The sequence below is a fragment of the Dendrobates tinctorius genome, unplaced genomic scaffold (genome assembly GCF_039654945.1).
Source record: "Dendrobates tinctorius isolate UK_male_01 unplaced genomic scaffold, ASM3965494v1 ptg000081l, whole genome shotgun sequence".
Classification (NCBI taxonomy): Eukaryota; Metazoa; Chordata; class Amphibia; order Anura; family Dendrobatidae; genus Dendrobates; species Dendrobates tinctorius.
The window spans coordinates 16,634,878-16,659,503 of NW_027361749.1; the positions used below are offsets into that span (position 1 = coordinate 16,634,878).

The window sequence follows — 24,626 nt, forward strand, 5'->3', positions numbered from 1 at the left end:
CTTTGCCAGTGACTTTATATAGAGGCATAACCCCAATGTAGAAAAATATAAAATTATTTAATATCCCATAGTGGCAATGGCAACATTTTGCTCCAAATGGAGACCTTTATCTAGGTTGAGAAAGGTCCTCATTTGGACCAAAACATCGCCATTTCCACCAAGAGGACATTGGATACTATTCTATTTTTCTACATTGGAGTACTCCCTTTGTTTTTGGAATATATTGGAGGATTGGTCATACCTGGGAGGCTTTACACCCTACTATTGGTTTATACTGGTTTTTGGTGTTACACCGATTTTTTAATTTTACATATATATGTAGATAATAATAATAATAATTTTATTTCTATAGTGCCAACATATTCCACAGCACTTTACATTATAGAGGGGACTTGTACAGACAATAGACATTTCAGTATAGCAATAATCATATAGATCATAACAGATACCAATAGGAATGAGGGCCCTGCTCGCAAGCTTACAATCTATAAGGGAAAAGGGGAGACACGAAAGGTAGATGGTAACAATTGCTTTTATTGTTTTTATGGTTTGGACCTTCCCTAGTGTAAGAATCGGGTGTTCCTGTTGCTGCATGAACCAGTTAACAGTCTAAATATGTGACAGTACAGACACAGAGGGCTATTGAATGCAAAAAGCATGTGAGAACATGATGCGAGGAACCTGGTTATGGTAAAAAATTTAGAAATGAGCCACACAGGGATATTTAAGTTAATGCGTTGAGGCGATAGGCCAATCTGAACAAATGAGTTTTTAAGGCACGCTTAAAACTGTGGGGTTTGGGGATTAATCGTACTAGCCTGGGTAGTGCATTCCAAAGAATTGGCGCGGCTTGTGAAAAGTCTTGGAGACGGGAGTGGGAGGTTCTGCTTAATGAGCATGTTAACCTCAGGTCATTAGCAGAACGGAGGGCACGGGTAGGGTGGTAGGCTGAGACGAGGGAGGAGCTGTAGGGTGGTGCTGAGTCATGGAGGGCTTTGTGGGTTTTGTAGATATCTAAACAAATAGATGACAGCTCTCCAATATGATCTAAGTGAAAGGGCGCAGTTAGACTGTTGTATAACATGGACAACAATCACATTTCAATGATCGGACTGTCTAACGGCTCTCCTGACCTGAGCATAACAGCATGTCATACTGTAGTAGCTGTCAGGTTCAGGTCAGAAGAGCCGCCGGCCAGTTCACGCCCTGCGATTCAAACGTTGTCTGTTCTATACAGTCATCTGATTGCGCCCAAAAGTGACTATTTATTCCAAGTTCAGGACCATTTAGCCCATTCTCAACACATAACCAGTAAATGTCCAATTTTTTTTAACCTGGAATATATAAAAGTATCTTCTTTTTATGTTTTTCTGTATTTTAAGTTTCTGTGGTTCGTGAAACTGAAGGCTTGCACATACACTGTACTTAGATTAGTGCTGCGGTAATATTTTATTTCTCTACATTTCTATTTCTTTGTAAATTAATTTCTCTATATATAAAGAGCAACCCAAAAGTTGGCAAAAAATAAAGACAGATAGCTTGAAAGCATATCTTTATCTTAGACTCCTTAGGGATTCGCATAGCATAATAGAAACATACTGTAGCCTAGGAAAAATGGATTTTTTATAACTGATCTGTTTATGCAAGAAGCTATAACAATAACAACATTAAAATGTAAAACCTATTGAAACTAAACAGATTTTTAAAATAACTTTAAAATGCTTTAAAAATCCTTTTGAAAAACACAAAAGCAGAAGTATAGGATTTTGTGATGATAACCATTCAAAAGAGTCTAGTAACAATAGCAGTAACGAGAAGTTATCATATTCTGTAACTTTGTATACAATACTGTTAAAATGCTTCTCATAGTAATTCATGCTTATGGGTAACTTTATGATCTAAGTCCATAGAATAATCAGTAATTTTTCAGGAAGTTCTTTCCTCTTAAGAAACGTATTTCAATAAATTTGAAATGGGAAATAATAGAAATGGAAATACTTTGTCTGCTTTGGGGTAAAATGGGTGACCTTAAGATACTTTTCTCTGTGGATTTCCTTCCATTTCACATTTAATAAAAACACAGATAAGATTGGAATTCATATGACAAATTGACAATGAATAAAATATTTAGTCTATCATATGTTCTGCACTGTAGCAGTAACATCATAAAAAGGTCAACTTATATTAAGAAATATCTTATATGCTTTATTTTAAAATCTTCTAAATATTAAATCTTATAAAATACAGTAAGCCTTTAATATATGATGCATAGTATACTGGATACCCTATATATCAATATATATATAGTGTCCTCTGCCACAAATTGTGTACTTCACCAGTATAGAGCTGTAGTTTATAGGTATCCCATTAAAGAAATTGAAATCATCATATTATACAGCACGGTGTAATTTCAGTTTCTCATTTAGCCTTTCTACCCAGCTAATTGCTTTCTTTACCTTACGTCTATGACATCACCTGACTAAAATCTTACTTGCTGAATCGTTCTAAGCTCTATGTAGAAACAAGAGGTCAATTTTCCCTGTATTAGTTATCACTGCAAAAGTTCCTGGTAGGGGAGAGGAGGGAGCAGCTAGTTCAGGAACTGAAGAGGGAAATGATAAATGCAGGGACAAGAGGTTTCCTATTTCTATATAGAGTAGTTAAAATAGAAGAATTTACTGGATAGAAAGGCAAAATGAGCAATTGTAAGCACACAGTGCCATATAATATGATGACTGCAATATATTAGAGGATAAAAACTTTGACAGGAGAGATTCTTGAACTTGAAAAAAAGATCTGTCTGTTGATCTAACCTAAATAGGATGCAAATATTGACCTGAATGCAAATTGTAATTGTGCAGGCAGTAGGTTTAATCCTCCAAGGATGCAATCACTAATGGTATAAGCATAAGGGCCACCTTATTTCTGCATACTTTATATTAGGATTGGCGGAACGCACCAAATGAGAAATTATAATAAGGTGCATTCGCAACCCGGGGTCCACTGTGCGGTGATGGAGAAAACGCAGCTAGCACAATGGCGGAGCAAGGCTGCGAGAAAACACTTAAAGCACACTGAGTTAAATGCCACTCAGTGTGCACAGAGCGCAAAGTAACATGCTCTATTATGCCTCAGAGCAGTACTATGAAGCAAAGCAAAAAGGACTATACCCTGTTAGACTGCACAGGCATATAGAAAATTACTAATTGGGGTCCCTATAACTTAACCCCCCCAAGGAAGACTAAGCAGACCCTGCTCTGACACATGGTGTGCTTTAGCATGCGCGCCTGAGGACTCCCAGTGCAGATGCTAAGTTCAAGCGGGAGTTACCACCCTACACTGCCTCTCTAGACCAACACTCACAGTGCTATTAGCGGCACACATGCACACAGGGAGGAAAAGTAACCACCAACACACCGAACACACATGATGCTAGCACACAAGCATGCACCATTGAAAGCTTTTTATACCTTGCTCAAATCCAGGCAGACAGGACCTTGCCTGTGTACCAATCTGAAGCTGCCACATCACCAGAGCACCTGACATCCAAGCACCAATGGGAAGGCACCATATCATGGACATGCTCAGTAGGGTGAAATCTGGACTTGTGCTCCAGAGCACAGCGCAGCACATGTTAACTAGTAGTCACCATAGGCTTAACTGGAGGGCCAGCAGTAACTTCACATGCAGCACGAGCCTGGGCAAGGCACTGGGACCAAAGTCAGTGCTGAGAAGTCATCCCAGCATCTGAGTCTGAATTGGAGTCCACAGCACCAGACAAGGCTTGGGATCTATCCTGTGCAGTGGGAGAATCCCGGAGCCTAACACTTTATTTCTTCAATATAAATGGAAATGTATCATTGAGCTCCCAACATTTTATCTTTAAATTATGCAACCACTTTTTTCATGCTGCCAATAATATTTTTTGCTCATTTGGACATTTCATTACTTTTTCCATATAGTGTCCAAGCCTAGAAATTTTCAGGTTCCTTTTACATCAAGAAACTCCTGATAATAAAGATACAGGTTATAAGCACTATCCAGGCAATTTGCCAGCACAAAAACTACATGTTAGTGCAGTGGCTCATTAAAGCCTCACAACATTGGAAATAGACAAGTGAATGGAACCTCTCTTAAGTCTGAGGGGAGCATGGCACACATGGATGATAGAATCATCAACTGAACGCTTAACGTCAAGTTTAATTACTGTTACTGATTACCTCTATTTGAGAATTCACAAAACACTTTGCAAGTTGAGTAGCTATTCAGCATGCCATTTCTTTCTCAATAATTACAATCCCAGACACAATGTATTCCTTTTTTTTCCTAAATATCTAAAAATGTTTCTAACTCAGTCCTATTGTTTTCGGTGGTGAGCTATGCTTCGGTCATTCGACAGAATGCATTATTGGAATCATTGTTTCTGGCTTACTTGTTTCTTTCTTCTCCTTTAGAAATGTTTGCCATGTAGATTTTTGGTTGATTGCTTTTTTTTCTCATCAACAGATGTCTGCTGTTTTCTGCGCAACCTAATATTAAGGAAAATCAAAATCTGGATTCATGTTTGGATGAATTTTTGATTGCCTTTTCTGATAAAAAAAATCAGCTGTGCTTCATGAGCAAGTAGTAAGTTCATATGATTGCTATTTTAGGGGATTATTACTGACTAATTTAGAGCTGAGACAGCATGTCCTCCTATTTATAGAAACGTGGTGTTTTCTAGATTTGTAAAAAATATTTTTGTAAAGCTTTCTTTTCATAGTTCATAACCAGAAAGCAAAAGTTTCTATTATCTACCTGTACATTGTTTATTCTAAATATGCAAGTTAGTAGCATTGTACTCTATTGGCGATCAGAGGAAACAGTAGGTTGTAAAGTTATTGACTTTATTTGGTACCTATGGTAAAATTGCTATGGTTTAGCATTAGGTTTTAGACAAGGTGCAGCTTTTGGATTGTTTTTAATACTTCAATATTTTTAACAAACAAATGAATATGCTTTTATATTTGTGGGTGAGAATCAAATAGCAGAACAATATTGCCTTTTATCATTCGAATCTTAAACACATCATAGATATTAAATATAAATCTCTATATATAAAAGTGAATGTATGTATGTGTGTATCACCAACCAATCACGAAGCATCTTTCTTTTCACCAGAGCTGTTCAAAAGAAGCTAAGCTGTGATTGGTTGCTATGACTAACAGTTTTCCTTGCAACCAATCACTAAGCATCTCTCACTTCACCAGAGCTAGTTAAAAGAAGCTGAGCTGTGATTGGTTGCTATGAGCAAGTTTTCCCACTTGACAACACCTCAGCAGACACTAACATGGTGGGAGAAATCTAGCATCCCCTTGAACATAAACTCCCAGCTATCATCTGTCCCCCAGAAAGGAGCAGTGAGTACATGACAGAAATGAATCCCCCCTCCCATGTGGTATCATTAAGTGACACACATGAATGTAGGAAAGTGCACATATTAAATGTCATGTGGATTTAATATTTTCTCAGACACTTTTATGCATTACTGATGTGTTACTGTGCTCTGATGCTGTGAGTTTTTTTAAAGTGCTACTTTCCCCATAATTCACCTGAATATTAAAGGATTATCTTATCTTATACCCATATAACATATAATGCTTTTCCCATAACAACACATTAAATATGATACTATACTGCTTACAGATCCTGTACATTCATGTGCAACTCAGCCAGACAAATTACAAGTTGACGGGATGATGTGGGATATTAGGGGTAGAAGTCCGGTAGCTCTGGCTGACGGGATGATGTGGGATATTATAGTGAGTGCGGCTATGCGGAATGGGCGGGACTCTACACTCAGCTTTTAGATATATAGATATAATCATTATAGTTTGTTATAACTAACCGTAGTTAGTTTCTATGCCCAGGCAGCGCCGGGCTCTTCAGCTAGCAGCATATAAAACATTTCATTTTAGAAATACCTCATCTGCCATTGTTTGGAAAATTATTTTACCTATGAGAAGCACTGCACAAACAAATTGATTCAGAACCTCATGGAGCACTGACTTAAACTTCTCTTCTTCGTCAAGATGAAGATTAATGGAAGAAAAGACAGAAGGCCTTCAGATAGTGAAGCAATGTGAACCATTCAATCCTCTGAAAACAAATGTATTTTACTCACAAAAAATTGTCTCAGCAAAACAGCTAAAAAAATCAAAATACAGTATAGATAATATGTCCATAAAAGACTAGGAAAGTCCTTCTGATTACCTGCCCTATTCTGCCATGAGCAACTTTTGGGCACAGTTTCACTTTCATTCATTAACATATTTAAAAGTTCCATTACAAATGGAGTTAATTGACAAATTATAAAGAACTAAGATATCATATCACTAAAGCAAAAACTCATAAAGTCAGATCTCAAGTACTCAAATTTAGACTAAATAGTTTTAACTAAAGGTCTCACAGAAGAAAACAATGTCAACAGTAATGGGACTATACAGGAGTGAAAACTGCTTTAATATTTATGAGGGATATTAGAACTATCTAGTGGTGCTTTAACATGTTTACTCTAACTATAATATTATTTAGACTCTGTTAAGCATGTATTTAAAGGAAACCTGTCATGTGATTCCTACTGACGAAACAACGGGCAACATAAGTCAACAATAGGCTCCATTATTACAAAAACCCATGTTCAACTCTAAAACACTGCAGTGTTTCAAAGAAAACACATGCTGGACTAATAGAATAGATCAAGGTACATGCATAGCAAGACAGATTCTCTTTAAATCAAGATGAGAAGATCTTTTGAAATTCAAATTCATTAACTTCGACATGTTTTCTCTCAAAATATGATTAGCGCTGTGTAAATCTGCGCAGATCTCAATACTGGAAAGCTTGTAACTTATCAGACAATGCACAAGGGGAAGAGGAGAGAGACAGGTGATCCCACTGACCATAAGAGCTTATACTCTACAGAAGAGAGAGGGAACATTGCTGACCATAAGAAGTTACACTGTGCAGAAAAGAAAGGCAACCTTGATGACCAAAAAAAGGTTACATGCTGACCATAAAAGCTTACACTATGAAGGAGAGAGAGGACCTTGCTGACCATAAGAGGTTATACTCTAGAGTAGAGAGAAAGATCTCTGTTTACCATACAGTGGCATGCTAAAAATTTAGGAAACCCTGGTCAAAATTACTTTTATTGTGAAAAGTTAAGCAAGGTGAAATTTAAATGATCTCTAAATGGTCGAAAGTTAAAGATGACACATTTCCTTAGTATTTTAGGCAAAAATATGTATATATTGTTATTTTTTTATTTTAACAATTACAAAAAGGGAAATGGTCTAATGCAAAAGTTTTGGCACCCTTAAAGATTTGTGTGCTCATATATTTTTGACCAAGGTTTCAGTCCTTACTTAGCCTGGTAGGCTTATGGGTTGTTCACTATTATCGTTAGCAAAGGCTAGGTTGTTAGGCACCAGGAGTCCCCCACTGTACAGGATAGATCCCAAGCCTTGTCTGTAGCAGCGGTCTCCCATTCAGGCTTAGCCGCTGGGATTACTGTTCAGAATAGACTCCAGACCCAGGGCTTTGCCCAAGCTCATGCTGCTTGTGTAGTTGCTGTTGGCTCTCCAGCTAAGCCTATGGAGACTACTGGTAAACACATGCAGCATTGTGCTCTGGAGACTAAGTCCGGATTTCACCCTACTGAGCATGTCCATGATGTGGCGCCCTCTCATTGGTGCTCAGATGTCAGCTGCTCTGGTGAGGTGGCAGCTTCTGATCGGTCCACAGGCAAGATTCTGTCTAGACTTGAGCTAAAGGTATAAAAGGCTCTCAATGGCACATGCCTGTGTGCTAGTATCATGCTTAGTGTGTGTGCGTGTGAGAGCTACCACCCTGTGTGCATGTGTGCCACTAATAGTACTGCGAGTGTGTTTTGAGATTGGCAGTGTAGGGTGGGAACTCATGCTTGAACTTAGCATCTGCACTGGGCGTCCTCAGGCATGTGCTCAAAAGCCACCGTGTGTCAGAGCAGGTTCAATCACCAGCGTATTGGGGGTGAGTTATAGGGACCCCATTAGCGTCTATTCCTCTATGCTCCTGTAACGTCTAACTGCTCTGTGAAGTAACAGTCAGGCACCTTGCACTCTGTTCACACCGAGTGATGTTTAACTCCTAGTGATGTTTAACTTGGTGTGTTTGTGGTGCTTACTCGCGGCTATGCACCACCATTGTCCTCTAGCTTTGTTTTCGCCATCATCGCACGGTGGACCCTGGTGTTATGAATGAGTCACCGAGGTAGAAATAACAAAAAGCAAGCTAAGCCCAGAAAACCAGAGAGGTTGGTAACTAGCTGATTGCAGACCCCTGATCCTATCCACAACAACTACCAGTAGCCGTGGAGCGTGCCTATGGTGGTTCTAGACGCCTCGTCACGGCCGGAGAACTAAATAAGCCTAAAGAAAGAAAGGGAAAATCTAAACTGCCCCAGAGCAGACCCCAAAGCAATAGACATCCCCCAACATGTGTTGTCTGTGAAACAAGATGAAAACACAGACACAGATAGAGAGATAGGCTGAGCAAACGATGGGGCCCTCACATAGTAGAAAGGACAGGAAAGAAAAGCTGCTGTCTGCAATCACGCAAAAACCCCTGCCCAAAAAAATGTCCAACACGTCTGATAGAAAAAGGCCCTGAAGTCGCTAGACTTCAAATCGCTATATCAGCACTCAGGTATATTCTGAAGACAGAGCAAAAGAGAATAACTAATCAGAGACAAAATGGGGATTCAGCCCTTTCCCAGCCAGGGCTGGTTGAACACAAAAACTAAGTAAACCAGACAAAAACTCATATGAACAATAGCAGAGAAAACTTAGCTTTAGGAAGGCAGGAACGAAACTGGAAACCAGAAGCCACAGTCAGGAAAATCACCAGCAAGAAACTAGGGAGTCGGCTGCCTTAAATCTAATCAGAAACTCCTGATGTCCAATCGCAGTCTTCTTTCTCAGGTGGCCGGTGCCATTTAGAGCAGCTTCATTACCTCCCTTCACCAACAGAGGGAGTCCAGATAGAGAACTCACTACTCCTCTGTCAGCACAGCCAGCTCCATAACCCTCACCAGAAGCCAGAGGCAAACCCGAAAATGAGCTTACAACACCCTGGGTTGCGAACATACCTTATTATAATTTACATTTGGTGCTTTCCACCAATCTTAACAGTATACTAGTGCTAGGGTCTGGTTAGCAGTGGAGGATGATCAGCATCTTGCTGATATGGTAGCAAAAGCAGCTGCCGTCGCCGCTACTAAGGTTTTTGTTGCTCCTGTTTCCTCTGTGCCACATGTTTTGCTGCCCGAAAAATTTTCCGGGGACAGCAAGAACTGAACAGGGTTTGAGAATCAGTGCTCAATCCACCTGGAGTTACTGGCTTTCCCTTTTGTCAGACCGGATGTTGGAATGGGCTGCACCGTTTTGGTAACAGGATGATCATCTGATCCTTAGCTCCACTCGTTTTTTTGGGGCCCTTAAAGAGTTTTTTTTTGGGTCCACAAGTAATCCATGATACCGCACTGCAGCTCCTGGCTCTAACTCAGGGTTCCTCCATGGTTAGCCAGTTTTCCATCAAATTTCGTGCTTTGGCTGCCGAGTTGGAGTGGCCAGATAAAGTCCTGATACCTATTTTTGGGAGGGGCTTAGCAGATCATGTCAGGGATGCTTTGGCCACTAGGAAGATAACAACTTCCCTGGAAGAGTTAATATTAGTGGCCACTCGCAAAGATCTGCGGCATGCTGAGCATGATTTGGAGCGAGCTCTTACTAATTCTAGGGTTTTGTTGGCTTCGAACTTGCCAATCCCATGTGCCCCCAACTCAGGTTGATAACCCTGCAGAGATGATGGATGTCTCTCGAGCGAGCCAATCTCCCACTCTGTACATCCGCAGCTGACTTGTTTTGCCTGTGGGCAAGTCGAACACTTTGCCCATAAATGTCCCCAACGCCAAAAAGAGTCACAGTATCAAGTGGCCTTGGGGAGAGGTTCACTAGTTTCTGCTGAGGTGTCACCCAAGTTGTCTTTTGGGGTTTCTCTGATGTTTGGGCCAGCTACTCTCACAGTGGAGGCTTGTGTGGACTCTGTTGCTCAGGGCAATTTCATGTTCGCTTCCTTCGCCCAATGGCATGCTATCCCATTAGTAATGCTGCCTAAGCCGATGTCTTTTCGGGTAGCTAATGTGTCCATTTTGCCAACCCCAATTTCCCATCGGATGGTACCCTTAATTCTCCTCTCACTGTGTCACCAAACCATCAGGAGATAATCTCTTTTCTAGTTGTTCCAGAGGGTATGGATGAGTTTCTTTTTGGGATACCATGACTGCGCCTCCATTCTCCCAAGATTAATTGGGCAAAAGGGAGCATACAAAAAGGGGTAGCTTTAGTGAGTGTCTGTGTATGAAGGCTGAAGGCCCAGGTACCCCCGGGCAAGTTTTATGTACCATCTAGAATTTTAGCCAATCAGCAAAAACACATCCTTGCCTCCCAGCATATGGCAACTTCTAAGCTTGGCAAACATCTCCGGGGAGGGAGTGTTAGGTGCCGAGATACACCTGCTGCACAGGATAGATCCCAAGCCTTGGCTGCTACAATGGTCTCATTCAGTCTCGGCTACTGGGATGACTACTCAGCACAGACTCCGGACCCAGCACCTTGACCAAGCTCATGCTGCATGTGTAGTTGCTGCTGGCGCTCCAGCTAAGCCTATGGTGACAACTGGTATACATGTGCAGCGTTGTGCTCTGGAGACTAAGTCCGGATTTCACCCTACTGAGCATGTCCATGATGTGGTGCCCTTTCATTGGTGCTCAGATGTCAGCTGCTCTGGTGAGGTGGCAGCTTCTGATTAGTCCACAGGCAAGGTCCGGTCTGGACTTGAGCTAAAGGTATAAATGGCTCTCAATGGCACACGCCTGTGTGCTAGAATCATGCTTATTTGCTGTTTGTGTGTAGGTGGGACAGCTACCACCCTATGTGCACGTGTGCCGCTTATAGCATTGCGAGTGTGTTTCTAGACAGGCAGTGTAGGGTGGGAACTCCCGCTTGAACTTAGCATTTGCACCGGGCATCCTCAGGCACAGGCTCAAAGGCCATAGTGTGTTAGAGCAGGTTCAATCACCAGAGTAGTGGGGGGTGAGTTATAGGGACCCCACTAGTGTCAATTCTTCTATGCTCATGTGACATCTAACAGGGCATAACTTAGAGTGCTCTCAGTTTTCGTACTGCTCTCTGAAGTAACAGTCTGGCACCTTGCACTCTATTCACACCAAGTGTGTTTACGGTTTTTACTCGCGGCTAATGCTCCGCCATTGTCCTCTAGCTGCAGTTTCGTCATCACCACACGGTGAACCCCAGGATGCAAACACACCTTATTATAATTTACATTTGATTAATTCTGCCAATCCTAACACAGGTGATGCAAATTTCCCAGCTGTGTAAAAATTCAGGCTCCTCTAACCTTGTGTCATACCAGCAGCCATTGGTTCCTCTTAGCAGCTGCCTAACACTCTGAAAATAGTGGAGTCCCACAAAACAGAAAAGCATACAAGAAGTTAGCAATGCGCTTTCAAGCAGCCTTTTTCTCAGTTAGAAAAGTAATAAACAAATGACAGTTAACAGAAACAGTGGAGGTCAAGATAAAGTCTGGAAGTCCAAGCAAAATCTTAGTGAGAGCTGCTCATAGGATTGTTAGAGAAGCAAATAAAAAACCCTGCTTATTTGCAAAAGAACTTCAGAAATATTTAGCAGATTCTACAGTTGTGGTACATAGTTCAGCAACAACTGCAAAAATATAGCCTTCATGGAAGAGTCATCAGATGAAAACCTCTCCTGCATCCTCACCATATAATTCAATGCCAGAAGTATGCCAAAAACATCTAAAAAAGCCTGATACATTTTATAAACAAGTCCTATGGACCGATGAGATTAAAAGAGAATTCTTTAGCCTCAATTATCAAAGGTATGTGCGGAGAAAAAAGGGCACAGAATTTCAGGAAAAGAACATCTCGCCAACCATTAAGCAAGGGGGTAGATGAATCATGCTTTGCGTTGTCTTGTAGTCAATGGCACAGGGAACATTTCACAAGTAGAGGGAAGATTGAATTCAATGACATTTCAACAAATTCTTAATGCAAACTTAACACCCTCTGTTATGTTTAAAATAGCTGAAGTTGCAAAGAGGATGACTTCTGCAAATGGATAATGATCCTAAATACACATCAATATCCTCAATATACTACCTCAAAAGGTGCAAGCAGAAGGTTTTACAATGGCCCTCACAGTCCCCTGATCTAAAAATCACTGAAAATCTGTATTGGTTGATATATTGGCAAGGTATGCAAGTTCACAACCCGCGTCAAGGGTCCTCACACTTGCGAGTCCTAACATTAAACTTAATAGCCAAGCCACAAAAAGAGGACTAAAAATCCTCCAAATTCAAGAATTAATACAACAGAAAATGGGCAGCATCCAACAAGCCAAGCTAAAGCACGGCGATCCGGATGATTTGGATAGCGGTTGCATCACTCTGCCAGCCAGAACACACTGACACAGAAGTGTAATTGCTCCTACAGTCTATAGTGTTGAGCTGTCATGAGTGGGTTCATCATAGTTTAAAGCTGATGAACCCCAGTGACCTCACTTACAGCACAGCTCGCTGTGTGAGAAAGTTCTCATGCAGCTAATAGTGCCATAAGTGAAGTCACCAGGGTTCATCAGGTTTGAATTCCAGTGAACTTTCTCATGGCAGCTCAGCACTAGACACTGCAGGAGCGATTACACTCCTGTCAGTGTAGGCTGGCTGATGTGGGCCTGTATGGATTATCTTCACATCAATAGGTAGGCGATATGGTTGTTTATTATTTTTCTTCTTTTCCAGGAGACATGGGCATCAGTGGCTTAGGTGTAAAAGTGAGTATTATGGTTGTTTATTATTTTCTGTTTTTTACAGGTGAAATGGGCTTCAGTGGAATAGGTGTACTAGTGAGTATAACTGCTTTTTTATTTTTATTTTAAATAATGGAGTCTGTGTCATTATTTAAATTAAAAGATTTTATTCTGGCTGTGTATTTATTACAATCTAACTTTAGGGATAGTGGTGTGGTGGTGTCTTATAGAAGCCTCTCTGTTACTAACCTGTGGGCTTGAAGTAAACAGCTGTAAAACAGCTAACATTAATCCAACAAATATTACCCCAGTTACCAAAGTACCAGGGGAAATGGGAAGATCCAGGGAATGCATTAATACATGTGCCTTTTTGGAGTGGCTTTGGGCTTCCATTTTTAGGCTGGAGGGGCAATATCCATGGCCCCTTTGCCAGTCTGAAATACCAGGCCCTGCTGTTTGCTTTAGCTTAGTTGGTTGTCAAAAATGGTGGTGACTGCATACCATTTTTTTAATTATTTAACTAAATAATTTAATAAAATGAGTTGGGACCCCTTTATTCTAGATAACCAACCAAGATAAAGCTGACAACTGAGGGTTACAGCTCACATCTATTAGTTTAGCCTATGCTGGTTAGATACCCAACATCTTTTTTTTATTATTTCTTTATAGCGCACAGGTGCCAGCTGATGAATACTTTCATCTGTGGTGCCTGCTCTCGCTGTTATCAAGGACAGCAGGCATAGGGGCTGATGGGAGTAGCACTTTCTTATCAGCTGACACTGGTGACTGGAGGTAACCTTTTCACTGTGGGTCACAGCTGCTGTCTCATGCTGTCATCTCACAGCTTGAGAAATGCAGCTCTTTGACTGGCTGTAGTGATCTTACAATCGATCAGAGCTTGTGTTTGCTGTGCTGTCATGCAGATAACAGCCTGGCAAACAATGGATGTTCGGGCCCCCTGTTCATCTGAATAGGGTTCGGCTTCAGTACCCGAATCAAATTTTTTTAGATGTTCATCTGAATCCTGAGACCTTGAACATCCAGGGTTTTACCCATCACTATACACAGGAAAATATATATATATTTACACACACATAGTTATTGAGAAATGGATAGGTACATCAGGATCATGCTGCTCCATTTAACAGTAATTTTGCAGACACCAGAGCTGTGAATTTTTCCCTCTATTTTCTGACTAGTGCTCAGAGGGGAACAAGAGAATCTCTCAGTAGGTCTCTGAACAGTAGTGGGCCTCCCAACACCCTATATGAGCAGTAGTTGACACAATACACTTGATAAAGTAAGTAATTATGATGAAGACAGTTTCTCATCATCTGTTTAAAAAAATACCAAATTGTTATTATATTGAGGAATAGGTAAATTTGTCAATGTTGGTAATAGAATATTTGCGCGTAGCTGAACAGTAGGCCCAAAAAGTCAAAGTAATTGGGGGGTGTTTCGCATCCCAGTTCGACACTGATATAACTGAACTGCTGCTTGCTGCCATCTTTTAGGCCAAGTTAACATATCCAGTAATCATCCATTAAAATGGATCAAGCAGCATTCTGTTGCCAAAATAGTTGTGCAAACACAATTTTTTTGTCCTACTGAAAAAAACTTATTTCAACTGGATCCATTTTTTAACATTGAAATCCGTTAAATAGTCATCCATTTATCTCCCATTTGGATCAGTTTCAAATGAATGATTACTTGAAAGTTCACATATCCAGAAGTGTATAATAAATATTTATTTTTCTACCTCCAATAAGAAAAAAATGGATCCTCAAATGGGAAAAAAACAGATGGCTATTCAACAGATCTGTTTTCTATAGACTTCAATGTGAAAAAAACAGATCCAGTTGAAATCATTGTCTGCACAACTTTTTTTTTCCATAGATTGCTGCTGGATCAGTTCTAAAGGATGAACAACTTTCATCCAATATTGTCCTTATGCCAAGAGATATCAGACAGCATTAATTACAGACTGCACAAACTATCTAAACAATCCAAGAAGAGCTGAAAGGATGAGGCAGACAAGGAGTGAGGAGATTTTAACCATCTTTGAGTATGTACCAACATGAGGAAATAACAAATCTTTTTTCACTGATCATTATCTTATTTAGTACATTTTGTAATTGCATTTTCTGAATTTTTCCTTTTCTAAATATTGCTGATAAAGAAAACTGTAGTTTGTAGCTTTAAGAACTTGGTCCTGCCATTGCCATTGCACTTCTTTAACAGTAGTGATTATGAATGCACTATAACATAAAACAGCTACTACAATGTGAAATACCTACATAAAATGGAAGCACCCTTTCATTGTGAATGATACAGCCAGACAATGTGAAATCCAATATTCCAGTAGTTGTAAGGATCATGCAATATGCAGTGAAATTTCTGCACATTTATAATCTGCATTTCAAATGTTCATGTTTATAAGTGAACTGGGATTTCACGGATGAAGCCCCCGTTACACACTGCGATATCGCTAGCAATATCGCTGTAAAGTCACCGATTTTGTGACGTTGCAGCGATATTGCTAGCGATATCGCTGCATGTGATACTTACCTCCGACCGGCTCCCCCGCTTATTATCGCTGATCGCGTGAGAAGCTGCTGGACCATTTCTCGTCGGTCACTTCCTGCGGCGCTTCCTGCTGTGACGATGAGCGACGCGTGGACGCAGGCGGGAGGACGGAGGATCGCAGCGTCGGACAGGTAAGTAGCGATCCCCGTCCCCAGCGATGTCGCTGGTGAGATCTGCCTGAGTGGCAGCTCACTAGCGACCACCTAGCGATTCACCAGCGACCCTAAGAATGAAGATGTACAGTGAATATATAATATTAACATGAAACTTTTTCATTTAAAGCAATTAAATCTATTTTTTGTGCATGTCTGTTTCTTAGCCAGCATGTGTGCTTGACAGAGCATCCTAGGGCATCCGGTATTGCACAGGAAGAAATTGTGATTGTCAATTGTAATTTAAATGCAGGGATTTAAATCTAAAGTTTACTTTATTAAAAGTAACAGATTTTGTCTTTTTTAAAAGGGGAAAGAGATTTAAAGGACTCTTGCTTTGACCAGCTTTCAACGTCAAAAAATTAAACGTCAGATTTTTCCAAATAAAATTTAAGCCGAGATTGGTCTCCATTTTAATATCAGATGAGAACATTGAAGATGACATTTTTGACATTCAGTTTATAAAACATCTGTTAGGATGACATGTCAACTTCTGATTTTGTGTCAGATTACTGAGTAAACATATTTGACAGATTTTTGTTTTCCTGTATTCTCCACTGACAGTTGTCACCATGATGACAAGCACATCCATTACCCATAATATTAACCTGCTATGTAGTAGGTATTTTCTTTCATCTACCACTCAAGTCAGCGTGCACATTTTTAGCCTTTACTTTATTGGATTTCTTTTATATTGTGGTAACTTTTTCTTTAACTATTGTCATCATTTTTTAGAGTACAGATGGATCAAATCTCAGTTTGGCAGTGAGGATTTGTTCAACAACTCATTTCAATCATATTACAATATGTATGATTTTCTTAGGGTAGGGTACAACAGAGCTACTGAGGAGCATGTATCACTTGACCACCATGATTGAGTGTTTGTTGAAAATTGCCACTTGATACTCGCAAGAATAAACCTGTCAATACACAATGAAATTTTTTTTTGTGTTCTGTCGCATCATAGACACACCACATTCCCCTTTTTTTGTGTGATGGTTTCTATATGGATTCTTAACAATGGGTATCTCCACTTTTTTAGTAAAAAGTTATCATCATGTCGTTAATGGCAGCATCACTCCTTTCATCAATATGGTAGAAATCATGGGTAGGTTCAGAATCTGTCTATCTTAAAATAGTAACTATAGTTCAAGTTTTTTTTTCATTAATCAAAAGTAGAAGTGAAGAAAAATGATGACAAAATTACAGCCAGAGGGAAAACAAAATCAAAAAGGTGCAAGGAGAAAGAAACTGGAAGACTTCTAATGCAGGGGAAAGGAAATTGTGAAAATGCAGGATACAGGTCAGATAATGTCTAAAAAAAAGTGCAATTACTACTGTACACACACATCTAAAAAAATCACTTGGAAATGCAGCTACTATTTCAGTATTTAATGAAGGAAGACAGAGATCCAGCTCAAAATACAGTGAACAATCCTTTATTCAGGGATGTGCATCATAAAGTATTAAAGGGGTTGTCCAAAACTACAACCCCTTCTTAAACTTAAAGCCAATACTCATCTCCCGAGCCGGTGCCATTCCCGCGATTTCAAAACTCACTCTTTCTGTGGATATAATGCGGTGTTGTGACACATGACGCCAGCACCCAATCAGCACTGGCGCCACTTTCTCTGCCTTGAGACAAAACTGAACATGAAGAAGAAACTTCAGCCTGTACTTACTTTTCATGTTCAGTTTGTCCAAAGGTGTAGACAATGATGCCAGCACTGATTGGGTGCTGGTGTCATGTGTCATTCCATTGTAACACAATCCCGCTACCGTGAATGGTGACACGGCTGGAATGAAGCCGTCATGGAAGGTGAGTATAGGTTTTAATATTTTATCAGGGCTAAACATTTAGTTTAAAAAGGGGTTGTCCTAGTAGTGGAAAAATCCCATTAAAACCAGGCTTTCATGGCTGTGGTTACTTAGAGGGTGACATCTCTATGCCACCTTCTATGTAACCACCACAAATGAAAACCTTGTTTTAATCTTCTTTAATGGACCTCAGGGAATAAAGATCATTCACCATTCTTAAAGCTAGCTCTTCATCATCCCTCATTGAATGTTTCCATGCCTTGACGCAGTGTGTCCGGGCTCCTAACAAGCTTAAGATGTACTAATTGGTGAGTTGGATATTTTCTTACTCGTTCAGTGTACACTTTGATTGTGGTGAGGCCCTGACCTGCACAATGATGCAAAGTATGAATACAACTAGAGTTGAGCGACTTTTGGTTTTTTAGGGTCGCGTTTCGTTTCGTGAAACCCGACTTTTCCAAAAGTCGGGTCGAGCAAGATCGTCCGATTATAGGGAAAAGTCGGGGTCGTCCCGAAACACGAAACCCAATGTAAGTCAATGGGGAATAAAAGTCGGCAGTGAGAGGAGGACAGGAAACACACCAACAGTGCCCATTTGAATGCCAAAAGCATCAATTCTTCTTACTTAAGCTTGTCAACCTTAATTAACTTCATAATACAAGTTCCGCACTGAAAAATGGGGGTTATTTGGCTACAGACTGTGGGGGGGAGGGCTGGCTCCAGGTTTTCATGTGCCCTGGGCGAAAGAGCGCCCCTTTAACACATACCACAAATCATCATGCTCCGATACGGCAGAGAAATAGCGGTATAGTACAATGAAAAATACCTCACTTTTTACATCTCATGACGAGGCCCATCTATTTCTCCATACAGAATCATTGGTCCCATATAATGTTTGAAACAGTATATGATGAGCTCCACATAATGCTACAGTATATGTTGGTCCCCATGGATGAAGCTTTACTGTCTTATGGGCCCAAATAATGCTCCAAACATAATGGGACCCATTTCTAATGCTCTAGTGTATAATGGGCCCTGTAAATGCTGCTCCAGTGTCTGATGTCCACCTTTGGAATGTTCCAGTGTATGGTGGGCCCCATCTATCATTCTCCAGAGTATAGTGCTCCCCAAAAATTGCTGTCCCAACATTGAAAACAATCAAATAAGTCTCCTCGCTAGGGAATCCCTGTACTTGTCTGGACTCCTCGTCGTCCCCATCTTCCATCTCACTGCACAGTATTTCAACTTTGCAAGTGCTGTGATCCTGAGCAAGCAGGGGGGGCCCACTCGTTGGCGACGGCACTGGCACAGGGCCCCTGATAGTACGGTGGTGTGTCTGATGGTGGGTGGGCCGAACCTGCACTTTCATCTGCAGCTTCCTCTTTGTCACCGTGTAAGATGGAACTGTATATGGGAAGGGTAACCTGAGTTACATCAGGGTCAGATTCAGGCCGTGTAGCGTGCCAGGGGAATGTAGTGGTCTGGGTCAATGTACCAGCAGATTCATCGAGCAGTGGCTGGGCATCAGTGCACTTGTGTCGCCCCCAGGAGTACGGTCGCCACAGTGGCATTACCTTCTTCCTAGGGAGTGTGATGTCATGCTTGGGAGCAACGAACGATCTCTCTTGCAGGTTAACTGATTGGACGGCGGTATTCCCACGAGTCATGACCCTCCAAACAGCGTTCATGAAGGCAAAGTGTTTGTTTTACGTGGGCAGTATGGTTGCAAAGCTAAACCTTAAAGGAATGTCCAGAAGGGCACCACCAGGAGTGGAGCCTATGGTTAAATTTGACTCCACCTGGGAAACTTCAACCATGCCAGCTACAGAACAGATGCACACATTGCAAGCTTAATTCCGTTAACGAACGAGACTCCGTCATGCCCCACGGTCCGAGACCGGCTTACTAGAGGGACACGTGAGGCTCTGGCACATGAGATTGGCCAATAACTGGTGTGTCATGCCCTTACATGTCCGTGGCTGCATGTGCGCTACACTGAAAAGGCCAGCGTTTGTCGCTTACAGGTGCAGATAACCCGCTGAACAACGTTAGTGATGGGGATCACTGATTACAATTATTACCCGCGAACAATGATTTCCCAGTAAGTGCAGGTCAACCGCAGTTCCGGAACTAGGCCTAACCGTCATTCCTGAAAAAATGAAAAACTTACGTGTGCAAACCACAGGTGCTGTAGCTTGCTTAACAGCTCGCCAGCCGTTCTCACGCCCAGTATGGATTCCACGTGATTGCACAAAGGTGAGAAAGGGTACCGTATCCCCAGATAACATGTATGGATAGCGTACACATTCAAAATATATGTCTATACATCAGGAGGCAGGCTCAGACGGTGTTAGGCCCAGTATGGATTGCACGTGATTGCACAAAGGTTAGAAAGGGTACCGTATCCCCAGATAACATGTATGGATAGCGTACACATTCAAAATATATGTCTATACATCAGGAGGCAGGCTCAGACGGTGTTAGGCCCAGTATGGATTGCACGTGATTGCACAAAGGTTAGAAAGGGTACCGTATCCGCAGATAACATGTATGGATAGCGTACACATTCAAAATATATGTCTATACATCAGGAGGCAGGCTCAGACGGTGTTAGGCCCAGTATGGATTGCACGTGATTGCACAAAGGTTAGAAAGGGTACCGTATCCCCAGATAAAATGTATGGATAGCGTACACATTCAAAATATATGTCTATACATCAGGAGGCAGGCTCAGACGGTGTTAGGCCCAGTATGGATTGCACGTGATTGCACAAAGGTTAGAAAGGGTACCGTATCCCCAGATAACATGTATGGATAGCGTACACATTCAAAATATATGTCTATACATCAGGAGGCAGGCTCAGACGGTGTTAGGCCCAGTATGGATTGCACGTGATTGCACAAAGGTTAGAAAGGGTACCGTATCCCCAGATAACATGTATGGATAGCGTACACATTCAAAATATATGTCTATACATCAGGAGGCAGGCTCAGATGGTGTTAGGCCCAGTATGGATTGCACGTGATTGCACAAAGGTTAGAAAGGGTACCGTATCCCCAGATAACATGTATGGATAGCATACACATTCAAAATATATGTCTATACATCAGGAGGCAGGCTCAGACGGTGTTAGGCCCAGTATGGATTGCACGTGATTGCACAAAGGTTAGAAAGGGTACCGTGTCCCCAGATAACATGTATGGATAGCGTACACATTCAAAATATATGTCTATACATCAGGAGGCAGGCTCAGACGGTGTTAGGCCCAGTATGGATTGCACGTGATTGCACAAAGGTTAGAAAGGGTACCGTATCCCCAGATAACATGTATGGATAGCGTACACATTCAAAATATATGTCTATACATCAGGAGGCAGGCTCAGACGGTGTTAGGCCCAGTATGGATTGCACGTGATTGCACAAAGGTTAGAAAGGGTACCGTATCCCCGGATAACATGTATGGATAGCGTACACATTCAAAATATATGTCTATACATCAAGAGGCAGGCTCAAACGGTGTCAGGCACAGTATGGATTTGACGGCCCAGACTACACAGCGGAGGAGCAGGGAGAGGTAAAGATTGCAAATGCTGGGGCCCTGCCCAAGCAAGGGGGGCCCACTCGTGGGCGTCGGTACTGGCACTGGGCCCCTCATAGTACGGCGGTGTGTCTGACGGCGGGTGTGCACCACCACCGTCAGAGACACTTGATTGCACTATGAGGGACCCTGTGCCAGTGCCCGCGCCCAAGAGTCGGCCTACCCACCTGTCCAGGGCAACGGCACTCACACGGTGTCGTGCGCTAGGTGGTGACCCCGGCCATGGGGGGGGAGGCAGCACAGTTAGGGAGTTTTAGAAAGTGGCATATGTTGATGTTGGACATTCAGCTGATGCAAAAGGTGAAATAGGTCAAGTCCCAGGAAGAGGTGGACCAAAGCAAGCCATTTTTCTGTCACCCTATGTGTCATCAGGGGAAGGTGGGACAAAATCCTTGGAAACCCATGCGTGGTTCATTTTAATGAAGGTTAGATCATCCACATTTTGGGTTGACAGACGGGTCCTTTTTTCTGTCAGGATTGATCCAGCTGCACTGAAGACTCTTTCCGATAGCACACTTGCAGCTGGGCAAGCGAGCTCCTGTAAGGCATATTGGGCCAATTCAGGCCAGGTGTCCAGTTTAGCGGCCCAATAGTCAAAGGGGAATGACCTGTGTGGGAGAACATCGATATGGGAGGAAAAGTAGTTTGTAACCATAGTTGACAACTGCTGTCTCCTGTCACTTTCCATCGATGCAGTATTACCAGTTGTGTGAGCGGTACTTGAAAAATCAGTCCACAACATTGTCATGAAACCCCTGTCTCCAACGCCACTTCTGCTGTGTGCACCACGAACACCTCTGCCAAGCTGCCCCCGGCCCGTACGGCTCGTGTGAGAACCATCACCGCTGCTGTGTGCTGGGAATGCCTCAAGCAACCGATTTACCAGAGTTGCTTGTTTATTAGCCAATATTAGGTCAAGGTTCTCCTGTGGCATGATGTTTTGTAATTTGCATTTATAGCGTGGATCCAGGATGCTGGCCAACCAGTAGTCGTCATCGTTCATCATTTTGGCAATGCGGGGGTCCCTTTTTAGGATCTGCAAGGCATAATCTGACATGTGGGCCAATGTTCCCGGTGTCAATGATGCACTGCGAGTGCTGGTTGGAGGAGCACTTTCTGGCAAATCCACATCCCTCCAATCACGCACAAACCCTGTACCAGACCTTGCCACGCCAACATTTTCACTTGCCCCACGAGATGCATCCTCCTCCCCTAAGTAATCATCCCCATCATCCTCCTCCTCCTCCTCCTCTTCTTCCTCCACCTCGTCCAGGAGAGGTCCCTGAGCAGACAATGGCTGAATGTCATCAAGGATTCCCTCCTCCTCTTCCTCCTCATCAACATTGGCTGCAGAAGCCTGCTCCTTAAGGTGCGTCAAAGTTTGCATGAGCAGACGCATAAGTGGGATGCTCATGCTTAGGATGGCGTCGTCTGCGCTTACCAGCCGTGTGCATTCCTCAAAACACTGAAGGACTTTACAGAGGTCTTTCAGCTTCGACCACTGCACACCTGTCAAGTCCATGTCTGCTCTCAAAGTGCCTGGCCGTGTATCCTCCCACAAATGCATTATGGCCTGCCTCTGCTCGCACAGCCGCTCCACCATGTGCAGGGTGGAGTTCCACCTTGTTGCAATGTCGATAATGAGGCGGTGGTTGGGAAGGTGGAGCAATCGCTGCAGCTTCTGCATACGAACGGAGTGTACAGGCGACCGGCGGATGTGCGCGCACAGTCTTCGCACCTTCTGGAGCAGGGCTGTTAACTCCGGATAATTTTTGAGGAAGCACTGCACCACCAGGTTCAAGGTGTGAGCCAAGCAAGGTATATGGCTGAGTTTTGAAAGGGCTATTGCTGCCACAAAATTACGGCCGTTATCACTAACTACCTTGCCTGCCTCAAGATGTACACTGCCCAGCCATGACTTAGTTTCTCGCTTCAAGTACTCGGCCAGCACCTCGGCGGTGTGTCTGTCGCCCAAACACATCATCTGCAACACAGCCTGCTGACGCTTTCCACTAGCTGCTCGATAGGGGGACACCTCGTGTGCAACAGTGGCAGCTGCAGATGGAGTGCTCGTACGACTGCGCTCTGTGGACGAGCTTTCGCTTTTGGAGGAGGAGGGTCGAACGCCTACAGCCAACTGTTTTCTATACCGTGGGCTAGACAGCACTGTCCCACCACCGCTGTCCCCTGTGGACCCTGCATCCACCACATTAACCCAGTGCGCAGTGATGGACACGTAACGGCCCTGGCCATGCCGACTGGACCATGCATCAGTTGTGAGGTGCACCTTTCCGCTCACTGACTGCTTGAGTGCATGGACAATGCGGTCTTTCACATGATGGTGGAGGGCTGGGATGGCTTTGCGAGAGAAGAAGTGGCGACTGGGTAGGTCATAGCGTGGTACTGCATAGGCCATGAGTTCGCGGAAAGCTGCACTTTCAACCCACCGAAAGGGCATCATCTCAATCGAGATTAGTTTGGCAATGTGGGCGTTCAAACCCAGTGTACGCGGATGAGAGACTGAGTACTTTCTTGACCTACTCATAGTGTCTGGGAGGGTGAGCTGGACTTGAGAGCTGCATATGGTGGAAGTAGCGGTGGACAGGGCGGACTGAGAGAGGGTTGATGATGGTGATGGAGTTGGTGTTCTTTCTGATGGCCTAGAATCAGTCTTTCGTTGATATAACAGTGGGATTCCCTGACTGCTGTGGCCTTGCAACGACACCTCAACATTTTCTGCTGTGCTAACCGGTGGGCTTACAGTGGGGGAAACAATGTAGCGTTGCTGACTACCTTCGTTGTGATCAGTTGCACATGTGGCACTTGAGGTTTGGTGTTGTGTCCACGCTTGCAAGTGCATGGTGGTTAAATGTCTAAGCATGCAACTGGTATTCAAATTTTTCAGATTTTTCCCTCGGCTAAAGGTCTTTGCGCACTTCTTACAGATAACCTTGGCCTGATCATGAGGATTTTGTTCAAAAAAGTGCCACACTGCACTCTTCCTACTTTGGCAGACATTTTGCGGCCTAGCACGCTGTGATGTTTTGACCCTCTGGACAAGCTGTCCAGCAACTCTTTTGATTTTTGGAACCTGTCTTTGGAGTGCTCCGGGCCTGCCAGATAACAGCTGTTGCGATGTCGATGTCTGCTGTGGATGCTCCTCATCTGAGCTATTGGAAGCAGCACCCTCTTCCCCCAATGGATGCCAATCTGGGTCAACAACTAGGTCATCCATCACCTCCTCTTCAATGTCATGTGCACCTTCCTCTGTGTCACCGTGTATGGTGGTATAGTGTGTGGGAAGGGGCACCTGAGTCTCATCAGGGTCAGAATCTGGCTCTGTACACTGCGAGGACAATGTAGTGCTCTGAGTGAATGTACCAGCAGAATCATCCATCCATCAGCGGCTGTGCATCAGTGCACTCTATGTCAGATTCATCTTGGCCTGGGTAACTCACCATTTGACTTGATAATCCAGGCATGGTATGTGAAAACAGCTCCATGGAGTAATCAGTAGTATGGCCTGCGTCATCCTTCAATCTTGG

General features: G+C 42.8%; 1 protein-coding gene across 2 annotated transcripts in view; it reads left to right on the plus strand.

Moving 5' to 3' along the window:
• Positions 1-24,626, plus strand: part of SNTG1 (syntrophin gamma 1) — a 957,068-nt gene that overhangs the window by 490,242 nt on the left and 442,200 nt on the right. The window contains exon 3 of one of the 2 annotated variants that reach the window (XM_073583787.1): positions 4,507-4,626. The exons of the other annotated variant lie outside the window; for it this stretch is intronic. The gene's annotated coding sequence lies outside the window, so the exon portion shown is untranslated. The remainder of the gene's footprint in view (positions 1-4,506; positions 4,627-24,626) is intronic. 2 annotated transcript variants of the gene reach the window in all.